Source organism: Barbus barbus (genome assembly GCF_936440315.1).
Source record: "Barbus barbus genome assembly, chromosome: 19".
In the NCBI taxonomy this organism is placed as follows: domain Eukaryota; kingdom Metazoa; phylum Chordata; class Actinopteri; order Cypriniformes; family Cyprinidae; genus Barbus; species Barbus barbus.
The window spans coordinates 3016891-3030950 of NC_136747.1; the positions used below are offsets into that span (position 1 = coordinate 3016891).

At 37.9% G+C, this 14060-nt stretch overlaps 1 pseudogene across 1 annotated transcript; it reads right to left on the reverse strand.

Annotated features, from left to right (window-relative positions):
* Nucleotides 1-464: 464 nt before the first annotated feature.
* On the reverse strand, nucleotides 465-1614 carry LOC306885305 (annotated as a pseudogene). The gene is made up of 3 exons: nucleotides 1598-1614; nucleotides 1412-1511; nucleotides 465-1332 (listed from the first exon to the last, which is right to left on the reverse strand). The product of its transcript is annotated as an uncharacterized misc_RNA (transcript).
* Between the last annotated feature and the right edge of the window lie 12446 nt (nucleotides 1615-14060).

Here is a 14060-nt window from a genome sequence, read left to right on the forward strand (position 1 = left end):
TCAGATTAAGAAATGAGGTTATGCCACATTGAATTATGTACTGAAACTGGTGTTCAGTATTTATCTTTCTGCACTGTAACACTAGTTACTATTTCCATTCAATTCACTCCATACTCCCAATTCCATCTTTTACTAATTTATCTATAAAATTCTATATAACAGTTGTCAATGACGACATATCCATATAAAATGTTTTTTCACACCACTTCACCACTCAGACTTACCAAATGAAGTCCAATGTCCTGTGTATTCAGAAAGTAAAGGAAAAGTTACCAAGTCTTGAAAAAAACATCATTCTCATTTAATAAACAAAAAATGAAACTGAATTTGTCAAAGGTTAGCCAGTGAAGCAGTCCATGCGAGTTAGTATCATTTGTCAAATAATTAAATGTCCTTATTACAAAAAAATTACAAAGTTTTAGTCCAGAAAAATACTCTTTGTTCAAGTTAGATGTTGTTGCAAATCAGGTCTCTATAATGCATGCATCAAGGTTGTGGGGTTGTGGGAGGTGTGGCTCATTATCAAAATGATCATCTACCTCAACATCTTGGTCACAGGGCTCTAAACAAACATTATGCAAAATGCAGCAAGCAGAGACTGCAGAACTGATATTTGAAATGCTTTGCATTTGCAGGAATTGGAGCCTCCTGAACTTGGACTTCAGAATGCCAAATGCATGTTCAATGACTACACGGGCAGCATTCAGCTTTCTATTAAAGCGTCTTTGCCTAGCGGTCAAGTGTCCATTGTCTCTGTAAGGCTTCATAAGTTGAGGCAACAGAGGATAGGCAGAATCTCCAATTATATGCATTCCCTGTGGAACAAGGGAATGAGGATCTTCTTCAAGAACTCGTCCAACCTCCATTAGACGAAATGCTCTGGCATCATGCCAACTCCCAGGGTGACCCACACTGATGTGACAGAAACGCTGCTGACTGTCACAAAACCCAATTAAAATGACTGAATAGAACTGTTTCCTATTCAGGTATGCTAGGGGATTATCACAGTGGGGTCTCCTTATAGGAATGTGACACCCATCCACCGCACATACAGTGTTGGGGAAGCCTGCTGCGTCAAAATTCAACTTTGACATCTGCAGCCTTTGGCCTATGGGCCAGGAGATGTGGTGGGCCATGTATGTATTAACATAACAACAAAACTCATGGAGATGTTTGGCAATAGTGGATTTTGAGATGTTGAATCTGTCTGCTACACCACGGTATGACTCCTGATTGGCCAATGTCCAAAGGCAGGCAAGAACACTCCGGTGTGAGTGGCAGTTTGGTTTTCTGTAAATTCATATAAACAGGACCAAGGGTGGTAATGACATCCTGTACAGGTAGAACATAGGTTATCAAGACAACATGCCAACACTTGTAATAGTTGAATTTTACATTATCTAGTACGCACCTCCACTTGTTGTTTGGAAAGCCTGAAATGACTTCGAAATTGTGAGGGACTGTATAGAGGGACAACCTCCGCCACAAAATTCAGTATTTTTGGAACCAATCTACATAACAGAAAAATTGTCATTTCACTGTTTTAGGTTGAACTGGGATAGATTTCATATAGTTAGGGTTTACAGGAATGTTGAACTTGGAATAAAACTCCATGGTTAGGCCTATATGCATAAACAGAAAACGAGTAGCTCTCTGTATTTAAACCAATAGCAATCATAGCTATTTATTGATTACAGAAGCCAAACATTACACCACTAAACGCTGTAAAAATAACAATTTCAGATCAGGTAGTACCTTTTAAAATTATTTATACAAGCACATAAACTGTTTATAAAAACAATACTTATTACATTGAACCTTTACTCACTTTCGTTGCTCATTGTGCTCAATTTCATACAACAATAACGGCATTTCTATAGCTTCCAGTTCGTCTGCAATAAAGCAAGCAAACGCCACGTGATCTGCCATGACTGAGGTAGATGCAGCAAACTACGAGAGCCCCGATGTGTCCGACTTGACGACTCCGTTATCAACTCCGCCCCTAACTGCAAGCGGCTATTCTCGTTGACCACCGTCTGTAGCCGTGCTTCAAGTCGAACGCACCTATTACCTGCCAGAACTAACGCTACGCTTGATTGTTAACTAGCCTTTTCAGGAAAAAGAAAATCCTCTCTGGGCCAAAATGACCACCACGCTTTCACAACATGATTGCATTAAAGGGAGTGAAGTCTTTATTTTCTGGTGAGTTTTATGTTGTTTCTCAGATAAGTTATTTAATATTAAAGTTAGCGACATCGTGTGTCATCAAATGGGTTGTATCTTGTAAAGTTGTTCTCGTTGCATATTTGGTGTGAATAGACCTTCTAGCTGCATTTTTTTTCTGCTTTTTCTTTTTGTTCTTGATGTGAACAGGCCTTAAAACCACTGAAGAATACTGACTATAGCGCAGCAGTAATGAAAGATGTAAGTCAATTATCATAATGCTCCACAGGTCACGTTTGACAAAGCCTTTCTTTTTAGAAGTTTTGAAAAGGATTATCTGGATGCTGCTGATGCATCAGGGTTTGTAGAATCCTCAAAAATTCCCAGTCACCTCTAAATGTTCTTTGTGTGCTGTGTTTGAGTTTAGATTAACCTCTTGGTTCAGTGTTGTGGCCCATGGGATTTCCTGTTTGTCTGAGAGGTTGATTTCATTTGAACACTGTGATGACTGTTTGTATTCCATTTCGTCTTAGATATTGTTTATATGAGAAGTTGTTACTGCTAGGTTGGTGCAGTTTGAAAGGTCAGACTGATATATGACACCCACATCTAATTCTAAAACACAATATTGTTCATTATTGATGCAGATATGTAATGCCATTCATTTAAAGACAACTAGGGAACTTATATTGGAAAGATCAAACATAATACAACAAAGAAAACATGCTATACCAAAATCGTTGTCTCTTCAGTTGGATAACCTGAACTCTTTCAAATACTGCTGGAAAGAAAATAGCATCATTTTCTTGTGCTCATTATGTGTGAAACAGAGTACAAACAAGGTTGGGTTACAACCCAAATAATGAGATTCTCTAGACTGCCCCTCGCTACTTTAAACTCAAGAGGCGACTTACTTAGGGTCAAATCCTTCAAGCTTCAGGATACATATATTGCTGTAATAAGAAAACAGAGTGGCTGGATTGATAAGCCGTGCAGAATAATACATTAATGTTTCAGTTTGTAGATTGTTGACAATCTTTTCCCCTGCTATCTAAACTGAACCTGCAACTAGTGTCACTGCATTATTATCAGCGTATAAAGAATTAAAGCAGAATAACAAGGACAACCCTCTGTTTTCATATGGAAAATACATTTTTCTTTGAAGATTTTTTGCCTTGAATAAATCACAGCTTTCTTTCAGAATGATTACAAAGACTAATTTTGAATCTTGGCAGCTGCTTCTCTCTGGTTTTATTGATAAAACTGTGCCAGCATTTCGTTTAGATGGTTTGTTTTCAGCACATCAAAAACAAAACTCAAGGGTTGAATTCAAGAAAGTGTAGTTTCAGTCAACACACTGCAACTGTTTTTGCTGAAACAGTATCTCAACATGTGGTGTAAGTGATTAGATTAGATTAGATGAGATTAGATTCAACTTTATTGTCATTTATGCAGAGTACAAGTACAGAGCTAATGAAATGCAGTTAGCATCTAACCAGAAGTGCAAGAATATAGTGTTTTATATACATATAAGTGCAGAGTAAATGAGGATATGATTTACAGAATGTACAGTGGAATTGCTATATACAGTATTGAGCAGAGTATATACAGAATATAAATAGGAATGCAATGTAGGGATTGTACATTATGAACAGAGCAATGTGGGATTATATATACACATTATGAACAGCAGAGACGTGAGAACAGTGGTAATAAATAAATAAATACAGCTGGATGAGTGTGTGCAAGTATTGATAGAACAATGTATTCTATGCAAAATAACAGTAGTGCAATATTTTATAGAAATAGTTTACTGTGCTTTGTACAGTAACAACTTTAAACAGTTTATATTGTAATAACTTTAACAATGTGCAGTCTGTGCAAAATATGAGTAGTGCAAATGCATGTGTGTAAAGTACTGTGACCAGTGCAGTAATAAGCAGGTGCAGGAGTTAGATTTGTGGTGTAGCGTTCAGAAGTGTCACAGCTTCGGGGAAGAAGCTCTTCCTGAGCCTACTAGTGCGAGAGCGTAGGCACCTGTAACGCCTGCCGGATGGAAGGAGGGTGAAGAGTCCATGGTTAGGGTGAGAGGCATCCTTGATGATGTTTCTTGCTAGTACTCTTGCTAGTAGATGTTTCTTGATGTACTAGTACTCATCATTATTTTCTTGTTCTTAAAGAGCAGTGTTTTTTTTTCTTTCTTTTATCAGTGCATCTAAACCCACATGTTTCTTTTATTATGTACTTCACAACTAAAGTTTAGATCTAAATCTATTCAAATTCTAAATAAAATCTGGAACTTAAATCTGCAAGACAGGAGCGGAGTTGACTGGCCTTGCCATATATGAGTTTCAAAGGTCTGAAATCTAATTTAATATCTAGTTTTAACCCTGTAAATGAACACAAGTTAAACGATTAAAATAAATAAATAAACCTAAAAGAGAAAAGAAAAATAAATATTATTATATAAAATGGATAAGAAGTGTTTAGCATTCACACATCAAATCTGAGCAAATTTATGCCATTGATCAGTGTTTCCAGATTTGTATGCTCTATTTTTCATTTCAGGTATTCATTATCAAAAAAAATAAATAATTGCTAGTGCTCTCTGATGATCAGACAACAATTACTGTCTATTTATCCTCCAGTGACAATAAATGAAACGGTTATTTATAAGAAAGAGACACTGACACGATGCAATGCATCATCCTTATGGAGATGTATGAATCACACTGAATCTTCTATCAGTTGCATTTAATAAAGCAAGCGGGTATCTGTATTTGTAATATTTACTGTGCAGTGGTATGGGTGTACCAAGTGTCTCTCTGCAACCATTACAGTCTGACTCATGCTGCCGGTTCTCATGATAAACAAACGTCCTGCTCAATAGGGAGAAACAATATGCAAGATGGATGTGCTCATAAACCGAGCTGTAAAGAGAATATAACCAAAATAATAATTCCATATGGGTGTGGTAAACCAATCACCAAGATGTATCTTCCTATTTGCCTGTATATGAAACAAACATAGGATGACATTTGGAGAAGTCCGAGGTTTCAGACTATCAAAATCCTGTCTTTGTAAGTCTTCACATTGGACATACCTATTATATGGACCCATAAATTAAATAGTACATGGACATAGGATGATCATGAACACATATTCTACTTTTTAAATGACCAATTATAACTCTCTAGAAAAAGATGACTTCAGGAATAACTAAAACTCCCAGAGAAGACGAAAAACACTTCAGTTAATGAGAAATGCAAAGTATAGTCAGAGCAATTCTTTTCCACACAAGTACGTTAATGAGGCTTGACTCATGTTATCTTTTAGTTGATTGTAAAACAAAATAAATCATTTGTTAGTCCAATTGGTTTAGAACGTCTAGGATGAAGATTAAATTAAATCGGTTGATTTCTTAAAATCATTAGGATAAAGTGCATTTATGAATTTACTTGACAATTTTTCAATCCCTGCATTCACCCTTTTAAATCAGGGAATGATTTTTTTTTCAACACTGATTTTTTCATCTAAGAATTAATCTGGAATTACATTAAAATGCAGATCATACCTAAAATTACTAAATCATTAAATAAAACACTACATAGCAGGAAATATAGAAAGGACATCTGCGGATCCTCATTACTGCGTGTGAAAGTCAATACCTCTCTTAAAACATTATTTATAATTTATTTTTATTTGTAATAAAATCAGAATGAAAAAATATTGCATTCATGATGTAAGGAATACATTATTACTCTTGGTCCCACTTTCTATTAGCTGACATTAATTACTGTACTTACATCAACAAATAAGTGCAATGTACTAATTGTGTTCATATTGTATGGCAAAACACATCTGCTGCTATTGAGGTGGGATATATGGGTGGTGATGGCGCAGTGGATAAGACACATGCCTTTGGTGTGAGAGACCAGGGTTCGAATCCACTGTGAGACACCAATGTGTCCCTGAGCAAGACACTTAACCCCTAGTTGCTCCAGAGGCGTGCGACCTCTGACATATATAGCAATTGTAAGTCGCTTTGGATAAAAGCGTCAGCTAAATGAATAAATGTAAATGTAAATGTAAATATATAGACAGGTTTGGTGGTATGGGTAGGTTTAAGGGTGGGTTAAGGTGTAAGAGGTGGGTCAACGGTGTAACTATAAATATTAATTACATATGTAATTATGTACAGTTTTTAAAAATATATAAGTACAATGTAAAAACATGTATGTACACAATGATTGCATTGTATCAAATGATTAATGTAAATGTAAATAAACACATAGTAGTTAAGGCCATCTAATATAAAGTGGAAACTTACTGTTTTACTTTTTTTACATTACATTTGTATAACTTTCGAGGGCATTACATTAATTCATTAAATGAAAATGTTTCTTGAAAACAGCAAAAAAAAAAAAAGTTTAGTTTTCTACGTTCAACATTAAAATGCACAAAAAGTGTTTTGCTATGATTAAGTAAAACAGATGGATTTAAATAAATAACTGAACTGAACTTAAAGAGTTCTTGTTGTGCTAGTGATTCTTTATAAAGACAAACAGATTCATTATCTTGCAGGGTGTAATGCTTTTAATCATAAATCTAAAAGCATCTAGACAGTCAAACATTAATGCACTCATGCTCTCAGAGGTGGGGATGCTGATGCTATCTTGTGTCATGACTAATTGGTGACAGAATCATTAAAACACAAAAATCTTGTTAGAGCTCGCCAAAGGCAGCTTATTATAGCCTTGCCATTTCCCACCCTTCAACCAGCTAGATACAAATCTGTAATCAATAAAAGACAAAGCGGTGGTTTTCAGGCCTCACAAGACCTGAGTCTATTTCCCACACTTACCATACTTGCCAGGTTTTGCAATTTACACATAATGGCATCTGATTAGGTGAAGGACCTTAATTTATCTGATACATTGGCATGGTATTACGTTTTCTCAATTTACTGTGATATTGAATTGTAATGAGATGAGTTTCAAAAGACATGAAACATGCATTTCTGTAACACTGCTTTCTGACAAATGATGTATGTTTTAAACAATAATTTAAATACAATGTAAAAATGCTATTCATTCTTTCCAAACTTTCATGCATTTGTTTAAAGGGGTCATCGGATGCCCAATTTGCACAAGTTGATATGATTCTTTAGGGTCTTAATTAAAAGTCTATATCATACTTTGGTTAAAATTTCTCAACAGTAGTGTAAAAAACACCTTTCTAAACCTGTCAAAATCAGCTCTGTTTTAGCAAGCCATTCTAGTCCATGTTGCTTTAAATGCTAATGAGCTCTGCTGACCCCGCCCTTCTCATCTGTAGGGTGAGGAGCAGTACTGTTTACTTTAGCCGCAAAACTAGCTAACTAGCACATTATTAGGAAAGGCGATTTGCAAAGATGCATAAAAACACTATACTCACTTCTTCTGTAGGTGAGGCTGGATCACGAATGATTCGTGCGCAATTAGGCATATTGGGGATCATAGCATTCCATTCAGAACGAAAGTAACATTAATTCTCTCCGTCTTCAGTGGCTCAGATGTTGGGAGTAAATGACGACTGCTATGTTCATTATTACATACAACAACAAAGCACCTCAATCGCTTAATCGGAGACATTCTTGTCTTCTCCTGCACCGGAGTCGACACAATGGCGGTCGGACTGTTTACAGCTCACTCAGTTCACTCAGCTCACTCAGGGCGGGTCTAAGGTAAGACAGCCTTGTCAATAAACTATCGTGGGAGGGGCTTGTACAGAACTATGTCATTCTGACTGGAATCTCAGAACAACCTGATTTGAGAAAGGGGATTTTAAAATAGCGATTAAAAAAAAAAAAAAATCACCGGGTGGATTTTTATCATTATAGGATGGATGTGTGTACACACACTTCCAACACACATTATGTTCAAACAACTTGCAAAGTGAATTTTGTATCAGATGACCCCTTTAATTTACAGTAAAGCCTAATTTTTGCATAATTACTTGAGGAATATTATGTTGTGAATTCAAAACAATTGAACATGCTCTGACATTTGAAAACTGATTTATTTGAAGGTTAGCATCACACATCCAGCTTCATATGCATGAGTTTTCTGATTCAGTAGGTTTGCTCGGTAGCTCATGCGATATTGTGTTGCACTTGTCTGATGAAGAGCTCCAGTACGAATCCCATGAAACTACGGTTCAACAAAACAGCTCAAATCCACATAAGGAAGTTAAAATAGCACGGCTGCAGCAACAAATACGTTTTTATATCACTTTTGGGTAGGTTTAGGGTTGGGTTGGTATAGGGGATATCTCCAACATGATAGAGCATTAACTTTTATTGACGCTCCTAGGATATTTGAAATATGAACCACCGCAGTATGTTCCTGAATCAATGTAATAAAAACACAGCAATATGTGCATATATCAATGTAACAAAAAACGTGCCAGGGTCACGTATTGAATTTTAGCTTTGAAGCTTCTGCGAAAAGTGCAGTAACGTAAGTAATAACGGTGCTGCAGAAATGTATTGAGAGGCACGTATTTCCAATGAGCCTGGGTTGCCCATCGACTTCAGGATGATGGACCCGGTAGTGCTAAAATGCAAACTTGTGTCCGGGCTTTGACCTGCAAAATTACGGCGTCCCTATAACCATCTATTTCCAAGAGTGCAGATGTGAATCAGATATCCAGATATGTATCTGATGTAAAACCACATTTGGAAATGCCTCAGATTGTGCTTTTGTAGCTACAAATATGGACTAGCCACTAGTTACCAATCCCAGGTCAGGTACTCTGCTAACACTACCAATGATAATATCATCTTATCAAAACAGCATTTCTGTGGTCCCATTTGTCATTGAATGTGGGGTTCAGATATAGAGTTGTGTCTCATCAGAAGGTTTTAGATCCACATGTGTACCACTGAAGCTGCTCCTCTCCGTTTTGTCAGTTAAAAAGACTGCCATCTATTTAAGACATGATGGATGATCTCACATCAAAATGATCTGTCAGTTAACTTACCCGTTTAACAAGATGAATATTCAGAAATTATGATTTTGATTTTTTCTTTTTGTTATTATTTGAATCACTCTCAGGATGGAAAGTTTAGTCTGATGATGCTCTAGCATTGTTTTGTGCAGAACACCCTGTGATAATGTGATTATAACTGATGCATATGCAATATTTTGCTCAAACCTAAAATTTTGAATCCGAGAGGAATCTTTTGTCCCATCGTGTTTCTATTCTGCATAGTTGACTGACGGCATCAACACGCCGCACACTGCATCTCCTTGACTGTGCCTCCTGACAATTTAGCAGGGAAATTGTTTTGTGTCTGTTCATGAAGAATGTAGGCGCAAGTGAGATTGAGCTGAGTGAGGGATGAATAAGAGCACAAATATTGTTATATTATACTTTTTTCTTTTATTTATGTTTTCATTTTTCTTTTTTCTTTTTATTTATTTTTTAAGATGACACATCTGGATGTCCTCTCTCACCCTGTAATTCGCAGCCCAGCCACAAGATGTAGATGTTTTCTCTGAGAAGAAAAGAAAGATGGTGTTTCCTAAAAAAAAAAATATAAAAAAAGATGGGAAAATAACAGGCAGCACATAATTAAAACAAATTAAAATTTAGGAAAGATGACAGTGTTAGGCCCTCATTTTATGAGATAGAGTGACGCCACTGCATAAAATGGCAGTGTCTCTTCTGCCTCTTTATAGTGTACTGTTTTCTCAGTCATAACCATGGGATGAATATAGGGAAAGACAAAATAAAAAAAACATGCAGAAATTTACGTGAGAGAAGGCAGCGCTCTGTGATTGGCTGATTACATGGTCTGTATAATGACTCTTAAGAAACAGACTTGGCATGACATGAACGGACGTGGCATGAACAGAATAGACTCACCGACAGCAGGTTACAACATCAATACACGACAAGAAACAATGGCAAGGACATGGCTACTTATAGCAAACAGAGAGGGTCACATGACATGAGCAAACCAATGAAGACATGACACAATGAATAAGAGAACCAATCAGAACATGACACATAGAACAAGGGAACCAATAGCAAAGAGGCATGAGGGCAAGGGAAGCAAGACACAAACAGGAACCATAACATAACTTCAAAATAAAAGACATGAAAACAAGAACATGAAACAAAACCCAAAACAGACCTTACATTTTCCCCCCTCAAAAAAGGCAGCTCCAGAAGCCTGAACAAAACCCAAAACAGACCCCAAAAAGTCCAAGAGGGTGGTGGAGCAGAGGCAGAATGGGGGAGGCATGGAGGGCCAGGCCCGTGAAGGGGAACAGGACCTAGTGCGTATAGTAATGGTGGAGCAGACAGAGCAGGGAGCCATGGAGGGCCAGGCCCGTGAAGGGGAACAGGACCTAGTGCGTGGAGTAATGGTGGAGCAGACAGAGCAGGGAGCCATGGTGAAGCAGGCAGAGCAGGGGGTCATGGTGAAGCAGGCAGAGCAGGGGGCCATGCGGAGTAGGCAGAGCATGGACCTCAGGGGCTGTGACAGGACATGCAGTGAGTTCATGAACGACCTCCGTGGCCGTGACAGGACAGGCAGTGAGTTCAGGAACGGCCTCCGTGGCTGTGACAAGACAGGCAGTGAGTTCATGAACGGCCTCCGTGGCCGTGACAAGATAGGCAGTGAGTTCAGGAACAGCCACCATGGCCGTGACAGAACAGACCGTGAGTTCATGAATGCCTCCGTGGCCGTGACAGGACAGGCAGTGAGTTCAGGATCTGCCTCCGTGGCCATGACAGGACAGACCGTGAGTTCATGAACGGCCTCCGTGGCCGTGACAAGACAGGCAGTGAGTTCAGGAACAGCCACCATGGCCGTGACAGAACAGACCGTGAGTTCATGAATGCCTCCGTGGCCGTGACAGGACAGACCGTGAGTTCACGAACGGCCTCCGTGGCCATGACAGGACAGACTGGGAGTTCATGAGTGGGCGCCACCACCTCTGGAGGTTCTGCAGCGGAAGCCGCCACCTCTGGAAGTTCTGCAGCGGAATCCGCCATCTCTGGAGGTTCTGCAGCGGAATCCGCCACCTCTGGAGGTTCTGCAGCGGAATCCGCCACCTCTGGAGACACTGGGGTGAATACATGGACAGGAGCGGCCTCTGGAGCAGATTCATGAACAGGAGAGGCCTCAGGAGCAGACTCGTGGACAGGAGAGGCCTCAGGAGTGCAGCGTGCAGCCCACACGCTCAGAATTGTGACTGCCATCACAGGAAGCACTAAGGTTAGGGGAACAGTCTCCGTGACATCCAGTGCTGAGGCCCTGGGGATGCCAGCTGCTCGCACCGACATCAGAGGTGAGTCCATCACACTGGCAATCAGTCTTTTAAGTCTTGGCCCAAGCTCCGCATCCGTAGGGTACTACTCTGAAATGGTGGCCATTTTATGATGAGACTCTGGAAGATCAGCTGAGACGTGATGAGACTCTAGAACGGCGAACATTTTCCGAAAACACTCTTGAGTGGCGACCATCTTGTAACAGAACTCTTGAATGGCAGTCATGTTGTGAAGAATCTCGAGTAGCCAGCATGACGTGAGCAGGCCCTGGGGTAGCAGACATGACGTTAGCAGACATGATGTGATCAGGCTGTGACTTGGTAGACAAGACATGATTAAACTTTGCAACCCAGTGTAACTGCTGGGTTCATGGTGCAGCTTATGTATTCTGAAAAGAGTCCACTGAAGGTGAGCGTAGTGAGAACCCTAATGCAGTTTATTTATAAACATGAAATCCAAAATCCAAACATAATCCAAACAGACGAAGACTTGACTTGACATGAAACAGACGTAGCATGAACAGACTAGACTCACCGATAGTAGGTTACAACATCAATACACGACAAGAAACAAAGGTGAGGACATGGCTACTTATAGCAAACAGAGAGGGTCACATGACATGAGCAAACCAATGAAGACATGACATAATGAACAAGAGAACCAATCAGAACATGACACATAGAACAAGGGAACCAATAGCAAAGAGGCATGAGGGCAAGTGAAGCAAGACACAAACAGGAACCATAACACAACTTCAAAATAAAAGACATGAAAACAAGAACATGAAACAAAACCCAAAACAGACCGTACACCTGTTTGCGACTCAGAGTTTTGCAGTGTGAAATGTTATGGTCCCACTTTATATTAGGTGGCCTTAACTACTATTTACTTACATTTAAATTAATAATTTGGTACAATGCACTTATTGTGTGCATCAGTGTTGGGTAAGTTACTTTCAAAAAGTAATTAATTGCAGTTACTAATTACTTCATCAATATTGTATTTAAATTACGTTACTAATTACTCTGTCTGAAAAGTAACTTAGTTACTCAATAAGTAACTTAATTATTCAAATTGCTAATTATCTTAAAATCCCTATAAACCTTAATAGAAATTAAACTCTTTATTATTTTAGTTTGACTCAAACATAGAATAATTTAGCCTTTTAGCTTTAAAACAACTGTAAACATTTTTTAAAAAAAATGTAACCTTCTTTGGTTAACAAATATAAATACTCTGCAAAATATCTGAATAACAAAAAAGCTTAAAAGTTAAACAATGCATTTCAGTTTGGCAAGATGTTCAGGAAAAGCCCAACTAGTAAAATCCGTACATGTTTATGTAAAATAACACGTTACTAATGTAGGTAAGAATAAATGACAGAAATTATCTTCTCTGCTGAATAAAGCCGACAGGGATCATTTCTGTCAAATCTAATTTTCATCATTTTTGAAAGAAGACCTGCTATGAGTTATTTACCTCATAAGAACTGATCTGACAGAGATATATAACTCATAGCAGGTCTTCTTTCAAAAATGATGAAAATTAGATGAATCTTGATTTAAAATTTTTTGTATCTAGGTGAGGGCGTTTGCACGCAGGTGACTGCATATAATGAGCTCAAATACGGGAAAGACTGTAGGCAGTTTCATATGGAGTACATTATCAGATAACATTCATTTTCGATATGAATTCGTTCATTTAAAAGTAGACACTTCAGTCTTTCAGATACAGGAAAGACTGTACCTCGCTTTAGTTTCATACGGATTACATAATCAGGAATATTCGTTTTCGATTTGAATTCGTTCATTTAAAAGTAGAAACTTCAAGCTTTTAGATGTGGCAAAGATTGTACCTCAGTTTCATATGAATTACATAAACAGGAATACTTGTTTTCGATTTGAATTAGTTTATTTAAAAGTAGAAATGTCAAGCTTTCAGATACGGGAAAATCTGATCTCGCTTTACTTTCATAGGGATTAAATAATTAGAAAAATTAGTTTTTGATTTGAATTTGTTCATTTAAAAGTAGAAACTTTTTAGATTCTATTGATTATAGTCTTATATGTATCTGAGTATTTAAGGTTTTTCTGTGAATCAGGAAAATCTGAAAGTGAAGGAGCCGGCGCGCAGAGAGTTAAAGCCGCTGCATTCAATTTTATCTTTAGACGGTATATTTAGATTTCAAATTCAATATTGATTTTAGAACTGTTGATATAATTTACTGTATGTAACGCAAGTACTTTATAAGTAACTGTAATGAAATTACCTAAAAATGAACAGTAATCCCTTACTTTATTTTTTCAGTGGATAAGTAATTTAATTACAGTAACGCGTTACTTAGTACACCCAACACTGATGTGCATACATGTTTTTTACATTGTACTTATATTTTTAAAAATACCTATATGTAGTTACATCTGTAATTAATTTCTGTAATTACATGTATAATTACACTGTAGACCCATCCCTCACACCTTAACCCATCCTTAAACCTACACACACCACCAAACCTGTCCCTAACCTTATCCATATCCCACCTCAATAGCAGCAAAAGTGTTTTGCAATACAAT